The 11627-nt window shown below is 43.6% G+C and overlaps 1 pseudogene; it reads right to left on the bottom strand.

The window, feature by feature from the left end:
* Positions 1-8225: 8225 nt before the first annotated feature.
* Positions 8226-9868, bottom strand: LOC117028990 (ATP synthase subunit alpha, mitochondrial-like; annotated as a pseudogene).
* Between the last annotated feature and the right edge of the window lie 1759 nt (positions 9869-11627).

The raw sequence follows: 11627 nt of genomic DNA, 5'->3' as shown, positions 1-11627 counted from the left end.
CAAATAAAAAGTGAAGATAAAGGAGATGGAAAGGGGGAGTTTTGAAATCAAAATTATTAGTATTATCACTGTTATTGTTTAGTGCAGAAAACTGTAAAGACATAAAACAATTTCTAGGAAGTTGGAAAAGATTTCTCCTCATTACTTGCCTTAAAGCATTTTTTTAAATAAGCTGTCATAACTGATACACATTCAAGATGGATCACACTGGGGAAATGGAGCACAGAGTGAAATGATTCATGTCAAAACAACACCAATTTGTTCAAATGAAAAACACACCTGTAGAGTTAGTCAAATGCTGAACAACTGTGAGACTGTTGAGCACCTCAGCTTTGATAAAACCCAGTTAGCCTGACTTACATGTGTTCCCTTGAGGACCAAGAAGCTTTCCTTTGTTGCCTATATTTCATGATCCAAGCATTAAATAAAAATTAAGCCTTTGCCTAGATCTTGTGTCTTCATCAATAACGATTGTGATGGCTCTCCTCCAAAAATAAAAGAATTTCAGGGAGTGAAAGTATTAATACAGACACAATACCCAATGCATTAGCCCCTTCAGAGAAGCAGGGTCACATCTGCTGGGACTGGTCCTATGGTTCCTGCTCTGTCCCCAGCTCTTCCCAGGACAGGGTGCCTGGCTCCTGCACAGCGCCCTGCAGCAAAGGGAAAGAGACACACCTGTCTCCCAAGCCCTGGCTGAGGGACCTGGGCTCATCTTTAAAGTGGGGAAAATAAAGCCTCCCTCGCAGAACTGTAGATGCCTGATCACTACACTGTACACCTGAAGCTGAAGCTGAACAATAATGAATGTCAACTACAATTTTATATATATATATATATATATATATATATATATATATGGTCACAAGAAGTGGAGTACAGCATTAGGAATAGAGACAGTGGAAATGTAATGGCTCTGTGTGATGTCAAAGGGGTAGTAGATGCAGGGAGGGGGGATTATCACTGTGTGAGGGATATAAATGATAAATGTTTACCTACTACATTGTTTTGTGCACCTGAAACTAATTTTTTAAAATGTTTTAAAAAAATGAAATGAGATGAGCCATGGATCAATTGTGGCTGTAACTTGTACCTCCCAGAGAGCTGAGTTAGGAGCTTGGACAAAGGGCCTCTACACATATGCTAATGACTCTGCTCTTTTATCTCCTCTTGGCTCCCAAGAGGCAACACCCAAGGTTAGTGTGGGTTCCACCTGTGGCCAGCAGAGGGCAGGAGACCCAGTGGCTTTGCCAGGGCTGTTTACCTGGGCAAGCAGGAAGCAGCGTAAGGCTCATGGTTGTATTCAGATTGCTGTCCTGAACACCTGACCTCATCCACCCCGGTCAACACCATTAACGACCTGTTAGGAGTGGTGGCTCCATTTAGTTCCCCTTGTTCCTTTAGGGGTGCAGGGAAACTGTCATGATGAATCTGCAGACTGTGTTAACAGTTCTGTCGTTCAGATAAATTTTTCTTATTTTTAAAGTTCGAGCTGTGGTTTCAACCTCAACACACACTGTTTTACAAAGCTCTCCTGGCAGAGCCTCCCGTTCCCCGGGGATGCACCTGGTGTGCTCCTGCAGTGGCCACCATTATCTCCCTTCTGCCCGTTTGTTCTCATTACATTTCATCACCATACTAACTGGACCTCAGAAAGTACCCCTAATAAACAAATAAAGCGTAAACCTTATGTTTACAATTTTATTATAAAATGTTTTCTTTATAGTTTATACCCATTTGAAAATGCTACCTATAAGGTTTCCCATTTTTTAAATCATTTTTCACAATCATCAAAACCCCTAAATGTTTCCAAACTTCTAACTGGAAAGCTGCTGACCCCATGCTTTGGCCGTTCGTTGATCCTTAAATTTCAGGTGTGACTGGCCTCCATGTTCTCTGTAGATGGTGCCCCAGAGCAAATCCCCAAGCCACTGTGGGCCAGGGCTCTCGCCACAGAAGTTCCCAGGGCAGTAGGAGCCAAGAGACCCAGACATAGGCTCCCGGCTGGGCTTCAGGAGACAGAGGAGCCACTGACTGCTGTCTCCAGCAGCGCAGGGAGCAGTGACTGCGGAAGGGACAGTGGGTGCCCCATTTAAAGAAAGGAACACGCCTTAATCCTCTCCCTGAAGGAAACGTAAGAGTAAAAAGTTTCCAGGGGGCGCAATGGGTGGCTCAGTTGGTTAGAGCGCAAGCTCTGGGCAACGGGTCTGCCGGTTCGATTCCCACATGGGCCAGTGAGCTGCACCCTCTGCAACTGAAATGAAGTCAATGAGCTGCCGCTCAGCTCCTGGGTGGCCAGATGGCTCAGTTAGTTGGAGCGCAGGCTCTCAATCACAAGGATGCCGGTTCGACTCCTTGACTCCTGCAAGGGATGGTGGGCTGCGCCCTCTGCAACTAACAACGGCAACTAACAACTGGCAACTGGACCTGGAGCTGAGCTGCACCCTCCACAACTAAGATTGAAAGGACAACAACTTGACTTGGAAAAAGCCCTGGAAGTACACACTGTTCCCCAATAAAGCCACGTTCCCCTTCCCCAGTAAAATCTTTAAAAAAATAAAATAAAATAAAAAAGTATCCAGGTCTGAGGTGCTCCACTTCAGTGGAGATAGGAGGGAACCTACTGCAGAAGTACCACAGACAACATTTAAGGAAAAGGGCAGAGGACTGACAGAGGAATATGAACAATTGCTAAAAATACAAAACTGCCTCATCAGCTTTCCTGTTATCTTCTTTTTCCTTGCCAAAAGCTGCTTGTCATGTCCCCACGAATTGCTGCAGACCTGCAGCCAGAGCAGCCCGGAGCCTTGCACAGGTGATTAGTGATTGTGCAGCTGTTTACTAGGGGAGTGACCCACCCCAAGTCCCACCGTGTCACTGCGTCACCTGCAATGCACACAACAGCTGAGGGAGGACAGAGGCCCACTCTGCTTTTCCGCAGCCTTACCTCTTGCAGTGGTCCTCACCTTCCCTTGCCTCCATGGGGTTTGTTTGTTAGGGGAGCTCAGCACCTTGCATTTAGCATGTCCTGCTTGCATGCAGGTCACAGGCCTAGCACTTTATACATGCAGTGCCAGACAGCCCCATGGTAGCCTTCTGAGTGAGGCAGTATTTTTATTTGGCACTGGAAAACCTGAGGCACCATCAAGAATAACCTGCCCTACTGTTGGCAAGTAGTAGAGCCTGCCTTCAACCCAAGCCCCTGACACACATCCTGCCCTGCTTCCACAGTGCAGCTGGACAAAGGGCAGCTACGTCTGTGTTCCCATCTCACCCCGGGGCACTGATGATGAGTTGCCAGCCTGGAGATCCACTGTGCCCAGGATTGTGCTGAGCCCTTGCTGTGAAGCCCAGTAGAGGTCAGGGCAGGAGCTGAGTGCAGCCACTTCCTGTCACTGGTGAGACTCCAAAAAGAACTCTTGCCCGAGCCAGGAGGAGGCCCTCTTGGTGCCTGCTAAGGCAAAGCAGTCCCCCTCTGTTCACTAAGGTTGGGCTTCTCGGCTACATCCAGCAAACAGGAAAGTGATATCTAAAGTTACATGACTATAACAAAATTCTTCCAATGTTAAAAAAATAACAATCTACCAATTAATGCCCAGCTTCCCCTTCACCGACATGACCTGTGTTGGCCCTGGGTCTTTCCCCTGGCCTGTGAGCCCACCCCATAACCATGGAATCCCAGCGCCCATCTGTGCTCACTCTTCTTGTTAAAGGATGAGGCCTGCAGAACCCAGGGCGCTGAGCCAGACAGCAGGAATTGATGCTGGCACTTCATTCCTGAGCATGTGGCTATGGATGTAGAATAACAAAAAATGTCCAGTATATTAAGATAAAGTCCACAAAACTGTTTTAAGAATATACCCCAAACATTATCATTTATACATCTGAAGATAGAACACGCTGTGTATGACCAAAATGGGCATTTACTAAACTGAAGCATTTAGCAAAATTTCTAGAAGAGTCTGAAGTAATTTTAACATCTTTATCACTGACTCCAAGGCCTCAGGCCAGTTCCCAGGGAAGCCCACAGGTGTGATGGCAGAGCTTGCCTTTGGGCAGGTCGTGGGTTCCTTCCCAGTCCTGGAATCTTGACTGTTCCATGAACGCAGCTCATGTTACATCTTCTCTACACAGGGGTGATGATATTCACCTCTGTTTCTGGGAAGATTAAATGAGGTGAGAAAAATGCTAGATATATGGCCCTGACATATAATCAAAGCCAGTTCCAGCCTCCTCACTTCTTCTCTCATTCCCTCCCCAGGGCTGATGTCCCCACAGGACAGGACGGAGAGGGACATGAGCTCAGCCCGCTGGGGCTGTGCTTTTCCCAGCATTGGCTCCAATGCCCAGGTGTGGGCCTGTGGAGGAAGGATGTGGCCAGCAGCCTGCACCTGGCCTCTTCAGGTCATGTGCCTCATGGGAACTGCAGGGTTTGTCTCCCTCTCCCCCCATAGGGTCATCTGCTTCTGTTACCAGGGACTCAAAGGGTCTGCTTGCCTGCGTGCATCCAAGCTGCAAAAGGCACGAGCAGGAATTTGCAGCAAAGAAAGTAAAGGTTTATTTAAGGAGTTGGCACCAAGCCCAGAGACAGGTGAGCTAGGGCTCTCAAAAACCTGGCTCCCAGATGGCCTCTAGCAGCTAGGTTATATAAGGGAACAATCATTAATCATGGTTACTATGGGAGCTGGGGGCATGGACTCCACTGATTGGTGGAGGCTAAGGCAGACAGCAATGAGTCATGGCTCCAGGTCCCGCTGTCAGTCATGGCATTGCTCCCTGTGGTTTCCAGGGGATGTGATCCGTGGGTCCATTCTGCTTTCACGAGTCCAGAGCTGAAACATAACTGAGGCCAAGCTGTTATCTTTGACTAAAACCTTATTCTAGTTTGAGGTTTGGTTATTGTATCTTGGTCATGGTTGATGGACCTAAAGCTTTATTCTTGAGTTTGACACTGACTAGGACCTAATGCCCTAAAGACTTAATGATTAGAAGGAATGGACATACAGTGTATGTACAGATAGGAAGATCTGGGGCAAGAATGTAGGTGAGTCATAGTTCCATCGGGCTAAACAGAGCGAGCTTGGATTAAAGCAGAATTTGTGCTAAAGAAGTGAAGTTCATGTGGGGTTACACTTCCTGGCCCAGACTCACCGGTCACCACACTAGGGCAGAGAACTTCAAAAGATAGAAGAGGCTCATGTTTCTGTCCCAAGTGTTTCACTTGGGACCATTTTGAAAGTATGGACAAAAGAATATCCAAACTTATAGAAAATTTTATGAGTTTATTTGAGCCAAAATTTTGAGGACTTGTCCAGAGCAAGATCTCAATGGATTGAGAAAATGCTCTGGATAATGGCAGATTTGCAGTTCATTTTATATACTTAGAATCAAAGGACAAAACACAAGGTAAGTTACATGAAATCCCTTGGTGACAGATTAAGGAGGCAGGAGAAAGCAAAAGGGGGGAAATCTCTGGGATTGGATAAAAAATAAAACAAAAAGACACATACTTCTTTTATGTTGGTGGGTACAGAATAGGTAACATTTATAGCATATGGAGATGGCATATGACAGGCAACAAGGTAACAGTGAGGAGTTTCATGGTCTTATGTTCTGGAAAAGAAGATTACTCTGGCATTTCCAAGGTATGTTATGTTAGATGCATAAGAGCAATGGACAGGTCTGCTTAAGGTAAAGATTGACCTTTGCTAAGAAAGCTATAGGTCTGGGACGTGACTACCCACCATGACCTGCCCAGTTAGGAATTTATGATAAAACCATCCTGTGTGGTTCCTTTAGGTCAATGAACTTGTCAGGCTTGCCATGCAGCTCCCCTGAGCTTTCCAGGTTTACACACCTTTTCATTCACAGAGGTCCAGGGGGATTTCAATCACTCTGCGTTTTCCATCGACATCCAAGAAATCTTATATAATAAACATAAAAAAACTGAAATGATTTCAGTACATGCTGAGTATTTTTTGTTATTAGAGTTTTTTTCTATGGGTCAGATACTTCATATATATTATCTTATTTAATATTATAAAGGTAAATTTTAAAAAATGAATTATTTCTGTTGTCAAGAGGGAAAGAGACCTTTCTGCCTCCTTAAATTTCTGCGAGAAATTTAGTTGTGAATCTTTCTGTAATCTTTTGGCATGTCAACATAAGAACATCCAAACCTGTACAGAATTTTCATAAAAATTCATTTGAGCCAAACAGAGGATACACCTGGAAGCATGATCTCAACAGACTGAGAAAAATGCTTTGCAGAATAACAGTTGGCAGTTTCTATTACGCATTTGAGGTTAAGGAGGGAACGTAAGGAAGATTACATGGAAGCGGGAGAAAGCAAGGCAGGTGTGGCATTACAGGATAGTTAAGTTTATGTGCTCTCTTGAGAATGGTCACGAATTAGAAGGAGGGTTCTGAAAGGGGGCATTTCAAGGGTGTAATAACCTGGATGCACAGAAACAATGGACAGGGCTGCTTGAGGCAAAGAAAAGCCTTTACTACAGAAGTTACATGCCTGGGACGTGACTACCCACCATGGCCTGCCCAGTTGGGAACTAAGCGACCTGTGAGGTTACTTTTCATAGAACCCCTTTTTCGTCCACAATTCCCCCTTTTGGTCATAAATCAATCTGAAGGATGCATTGATGACCAAACTTTCAGTCGAATAATGTGGTCTCAGAGTGCTAGGAAAGCTGATTCCAAGGAAGTCTCACGACCAATGTCATCATTTTGACCGTTGGGGGCGAGGCAATGCGGTAACCGTGGGATGTGAGTTGGGACAAAACTTTCCCCCAAAAGGGAAGGGCAGGTAAATGAAAGGCAGTCAGGTCTTATGGCCTTCACTGAGAAAGAGCACTCTGGATCATTTCTATCCTGTGAGCTATCATGATCTGAGTTTTGCCTTCTTTCTTATTTTTCTGTATTTAACATCTAGTATAACATTTATGTAAGCCATAAAAAGGATATTAAAAGTTATCTCATACAACTTCTTTAGCGTGGCAATATTGTAAAATGTCTCCTTTCATAGTGTCAGCTGATAAGTTCCTTCATCTAACTTCAAATCAGCGTAAAAAGTACTCTGATGCATGAAGGAATGTAAAAACTGAAAAATTGGGTGCCTGGGAGCCAGAAAGCATGAGGTGGTTCCCTTGGATTTCCCACAGCCTTGACCATTCATTTAATTTACTACCATTGTTGACCCATACAATAAACCCTAAAAGTTTTTCATCACTTATTTTACAATGCTTCTCCTGCAATCTAATATACAAAAACAAACCTTGTGGTGTTTCAGGGGCTCTTCTAGAACACTGCAAAGTTATTCCTACATATGTTGAGATTTTAATCCTTAAAACCTCAACTTCTAATGAAAACTGAGAAGTAGAAAAACCCAGAGAATAAGTATAACTATTATTATGACTAATATCATTAGCAGACAGGTAAAGACAATCAAACAATTGGTTTCTGAGTTCAACATCAAGCCGTCGGTGTACAGACCTAATTGATGTCTTGGAATAGCTGTCTTCGTCTGACATCAGAGGTTTCTCATCCTTGAGGACTCTGGTGTCCATTGGGCAGGAGTACATGTCCACTCGTGGTGAGGTGCCTTTTTAGATGAGAAGTGTGAACCCATGAGTTAACTCCTTTAAGTTTAGCTGCACATACATTAGTTAGTAACACCTGATATGGTCCTTTCCAACAAGGTTGGAAGAATCCTTTATTTATTTACTGTTGTAATAGGTAAATTGTGTCTTCTTGGGAGTCTAATGTGTCCTAGAGCGTAAGAGTAAATCATCCACATATTGGATTAGAATGGAATCTCATTCAAATCAGCCTTTAGTATCCAAGAGAAATAGGTGGGACTCTGTATACTCCTGGGGCATTACCATCCAAGTAAACTTGTGATCTTCCCAGGTGAAAGAAAAGAGGTATTTACTCTCTTTTTTACAGGAATGCTAAAAAAAAGCATTACACAAATCTATCACTGAAAAATATTGGCATACCACAGGAACAGCTAATAATAGGGTATGTGAATTTGGAACCAAAGGTGTCTCGGAATAACTTTTTTTTTTTTTTCACCAAACAATACGGAACCTTTATTTTTAATGTGATTTCTGTACATCTGGAATATGAGAATAATCCTTTATAAATGGAACTGATTACTAAAAGAAACAATGAGAAAACCAAACTGGTATTTGATGTGAATCCATAGGAGTTTAAGCTTCAAATCCAGCCAAGTTTATTACAATCTCTTTCAGCTTTGCATCTGACTGTTCTGAGATCTTTCCATCAGCCCATAGTGCCCAGCAGGGCTTGGTGTTGGCTGGTAACATGAGACAAGAAAGCATTCTCAAACTTTGTGATCTTGCTGGGCTTCAGTTTATCAAGATAGCCCCTTACACCAGCATAGATAACAGCCACTTGTTCTTCAATAGCCGTGGGAGAATATTGTCCTTGCTTCAGCAATTCCGTCAGATGCACACCATGACTCAAGAGTTGTTGAGTGGCAGCATCAAGATCAGAAACAAACTGAGCAACAGCAGCAACCTCATGATACTGAGCCAATTCCAGTTTCATGGTACCTGCCACCTGCTTCAAGGCCCTGGTTTGGGCAGCAGATCCAACACGGGACACAGACAAACCAACGTTAATGGCAGGGTGGATACCTTTGTACAACAATTCTGTTTCCAAGAAGATCTGTCCATCAGTGATAGAAATGACATTTGTTGGCATGTAAGAAGACACATCACCAGCTTGTGTTTCTATGACTGGTAAAGCAATCAAGGAGCCACCACCAAAAGAATCGTTCATTTTGGCTGCTCTCTCTGGCAGACAGGAGAGTAGGTAGAACACATCACCAAGATAGGCCTGACGACCAGGGCTTTGGGGAGCAGCAGAGACATCTGACAGTAAGCAACAGCCTGTTTGGATAAGTCGTCATAGATGATCAAAGCATATTTGCCATTATCCCTAAAATATTCTGCCATAGAACAGCCAGAATAAGGAGCCAGGTACAGAATGGGGCAGCATCAGAAGCAGTAGCTGAAACCACATGGGTACTTCATGGCATCTGCATCTATCAGTCTCTTCACCAACTGAGCAACAGTGGATCTCTTTTAACCAATAGAGACATAGATACAGTACAGCTTCTTCTTTTCATCAGTTCCTTCATTGAAACGTTTCTGGTTAATGATTGTGTCAATAGAAATTGATGTTTTGCCAATGTGTCGGTCACCAATAACTAGCTCACGCTGACCACGACCAATGGGCACCAAGCTATCCACAGCCTTGGTGCCAGTCTGCATTGGTTCCCGCACAGAGATTCGAGGAATGGTCCCAGGTGCTTTCAGGCCAGCTCACCTACAGGTCTTGGAACCAATTGGACCGTTTCCATCAATGGCATTTCCAAGGGCATCTACTACACGACCCAACAGCTCCTCGCCAACTGGAACGTCCACAATGGCTCCATTTCGCTTCACAATGTCTCCTTCCTTAATTGGTTTATCGTTTCCAAACACGACACCAACATTGTCGGGTTCCAAGTTCAGGGACATACCCTTTATGCCTGCAGAAAACTCTACCATTTCTTCTGCTTGAACATTCCTCAGCCCATGTACTCGGGCAATACCGTCACCAACACTTAAGACGCACCCAGTCTCTTCAGGTCAACAGAGGTATCAGCTCCAAGAATGCGCTCCTCAAGAATAGAGGACATCTTGGCAGTGCCAGTCTTCTGAAGACGAGTGTTGGTGGCATGGAGGCTCCTTGTAGCAATGAAAGATGATTCCAAAGCATTTTTGGAGACCGGCCTGGCCTGCCGAGGGAGGGTGCGGGCCACAGCCATGGCGAAACGCACGGACAGTATCTTTGCAGCTTCTCTTCCAGTAGTTCCTCTGCAGCAGCAGCCTCCGACTGCCTGGGACCAGGAATAACTTTTATTTATAGTCCTGAGACCCCATACAAATCTCCATCTTTTCCAATGGTTTTCTTTACTGGAAGGATAGGAGAATTACAAGGGCTCATACATAAAATTATAAGCCCCCTTTTAAAGTAATCTTGTGTAATGGGGCTTAATTCCAGCTAGTGTATCAGGTCTTAAAGGATATTGGTGAATATTAGGTAGAGGCAAAGTATTGTCAATAGATATTTTTATAGGATTGGCTGACTTGAGCTTCCCAATATTGGTACTGCAAAGAGCCCAGACTTCCACAGAATGTCTTACAGCAAACATTCATTCAGTGTCAAGATAAATTTTCTCTTATGGAGTTTCCTTTAAAAATCATTATTTTCTGAACTTGTTCAGCATCTGATCCATTTAGTTCTAAATACAGTTCACCCTTCTGAGAAAAAGATATGGATATGTGGGTGCCATGCGTTTCAAAAGTCTCCCCTATCAGGTAAATTGGGACAAATTTGACTGGCAAAAATATATGTTGCTCTGTAGCATTCCTTAGCTGGAAGGGAGTAGGTTCTGACTTAAAAACAGACATTGGTTGATTAGATGTCCCCACCATTTGTACAGAAGCTTTACTCTGAGGAAGAGGGCAACTTAGCTAGGCAGGAGTAAGAAAGATAAAGTAGCCCCAGTGTCTACAAGGGCCGTAGTAGTTTCTTCTTTTGTGGTCATTTGAATTTCCCCTGAAGTATTGATAAAAAGAAGGGGAGATGCTCTCTCGCAATCCTCAGAGCAGCCCCATGCTTGTTCCTGTCCCCTTTCTTTTCCTAGATCCCACTTCAGTTTCCTACAATCCTTAACACCTGTGTTTTTACACTGAAAGCCGACTGTCCTCTCCCCTCCCTGGAAAGGCCTTCAGAAAGGTTTCACCTGATTGTTTACTTGCTGGAGCTATAAATTCTTAATTTTCGTAGCTTTATCCTTTCATTCCTTTTGAATAGTTTTAAATAATTGACCAGCCAGAGTTGCCAGTTTATCAGTTTGTGTGGTCAGCCAGTTTAATTCATGTTGTTTGAGCATTGTTACAATCTCCTAATCTAATGCTTCCAGAAATGCCAATTGCCCAATGGAACATTTTGATGATCCTTAAAACTGTCTAGAGACAATCCTGAATATTGTTTAAAAGTTTTTTCAAAATGTTCCGAAAAATCAAGTATTGATTCATCAAGTTTTTGTCTACATTGCTGGATTTTCACCCAGTCTATTTTCCAGGGTAAAATCTCAGGGATGGTTTGGTGAAACTGGTGGGCTGATTTCCTGCATTTTCCTAATCTGTTTCTCTTTGTTTGTTTGTTTATTTATTTGTTTGTTTGTTTTAAGTCCTCTATAGGAATTTTCCGGTAGACCTTACCTACTCATTCTGCTGCTTTGCCCTCAGAAACCAATGGGTATATTAGTTGGAACAGGTCAGAATAGCCAGGATCATATGTTCTAACAAACAAATTCCTTTGTGAACCCAACAAGGTCTTGCAGATCAGGAAAATCTTTAGTTTCCTTCATTCTGCTTTAGTCCAAAGAGAGTCAATTATTGCTGGTTTCCCTTGTCCCTGAGACTGTTTTTTCTCTAAAGAGAGCTTACAGAATTTCTGGTTTTTCTATCCTATCCTGGTTTGACTTTCCATTCTTAGTTTCCCCTAAGTCAGTAAAGGGTGATGGAGGAAGA

The sequence above is a fragment of the Rhinolophus ferrumequinum genome, chromosome 10, assembly GCF_004115265.2.
Source record: "Rhinolophus ferrumequinum isolate MPI-CBG mRhiFer1 chromosome 10, mRhiFer1_v1.p, whole genome shotgun sequence".
NCBI classification, from domain to species: Eukaryota; Metazoa; Chordata; class Mammalia; order Chiroptera; family Rhinolophidae; genus Rhinolophus; species Rhinolophus ferrumequinum.
The sequence above is the reverse complement of the archived record's forward strand: the minus strand, read 5'-3'. Positions and strand labels throughout refer to the sequence as shown.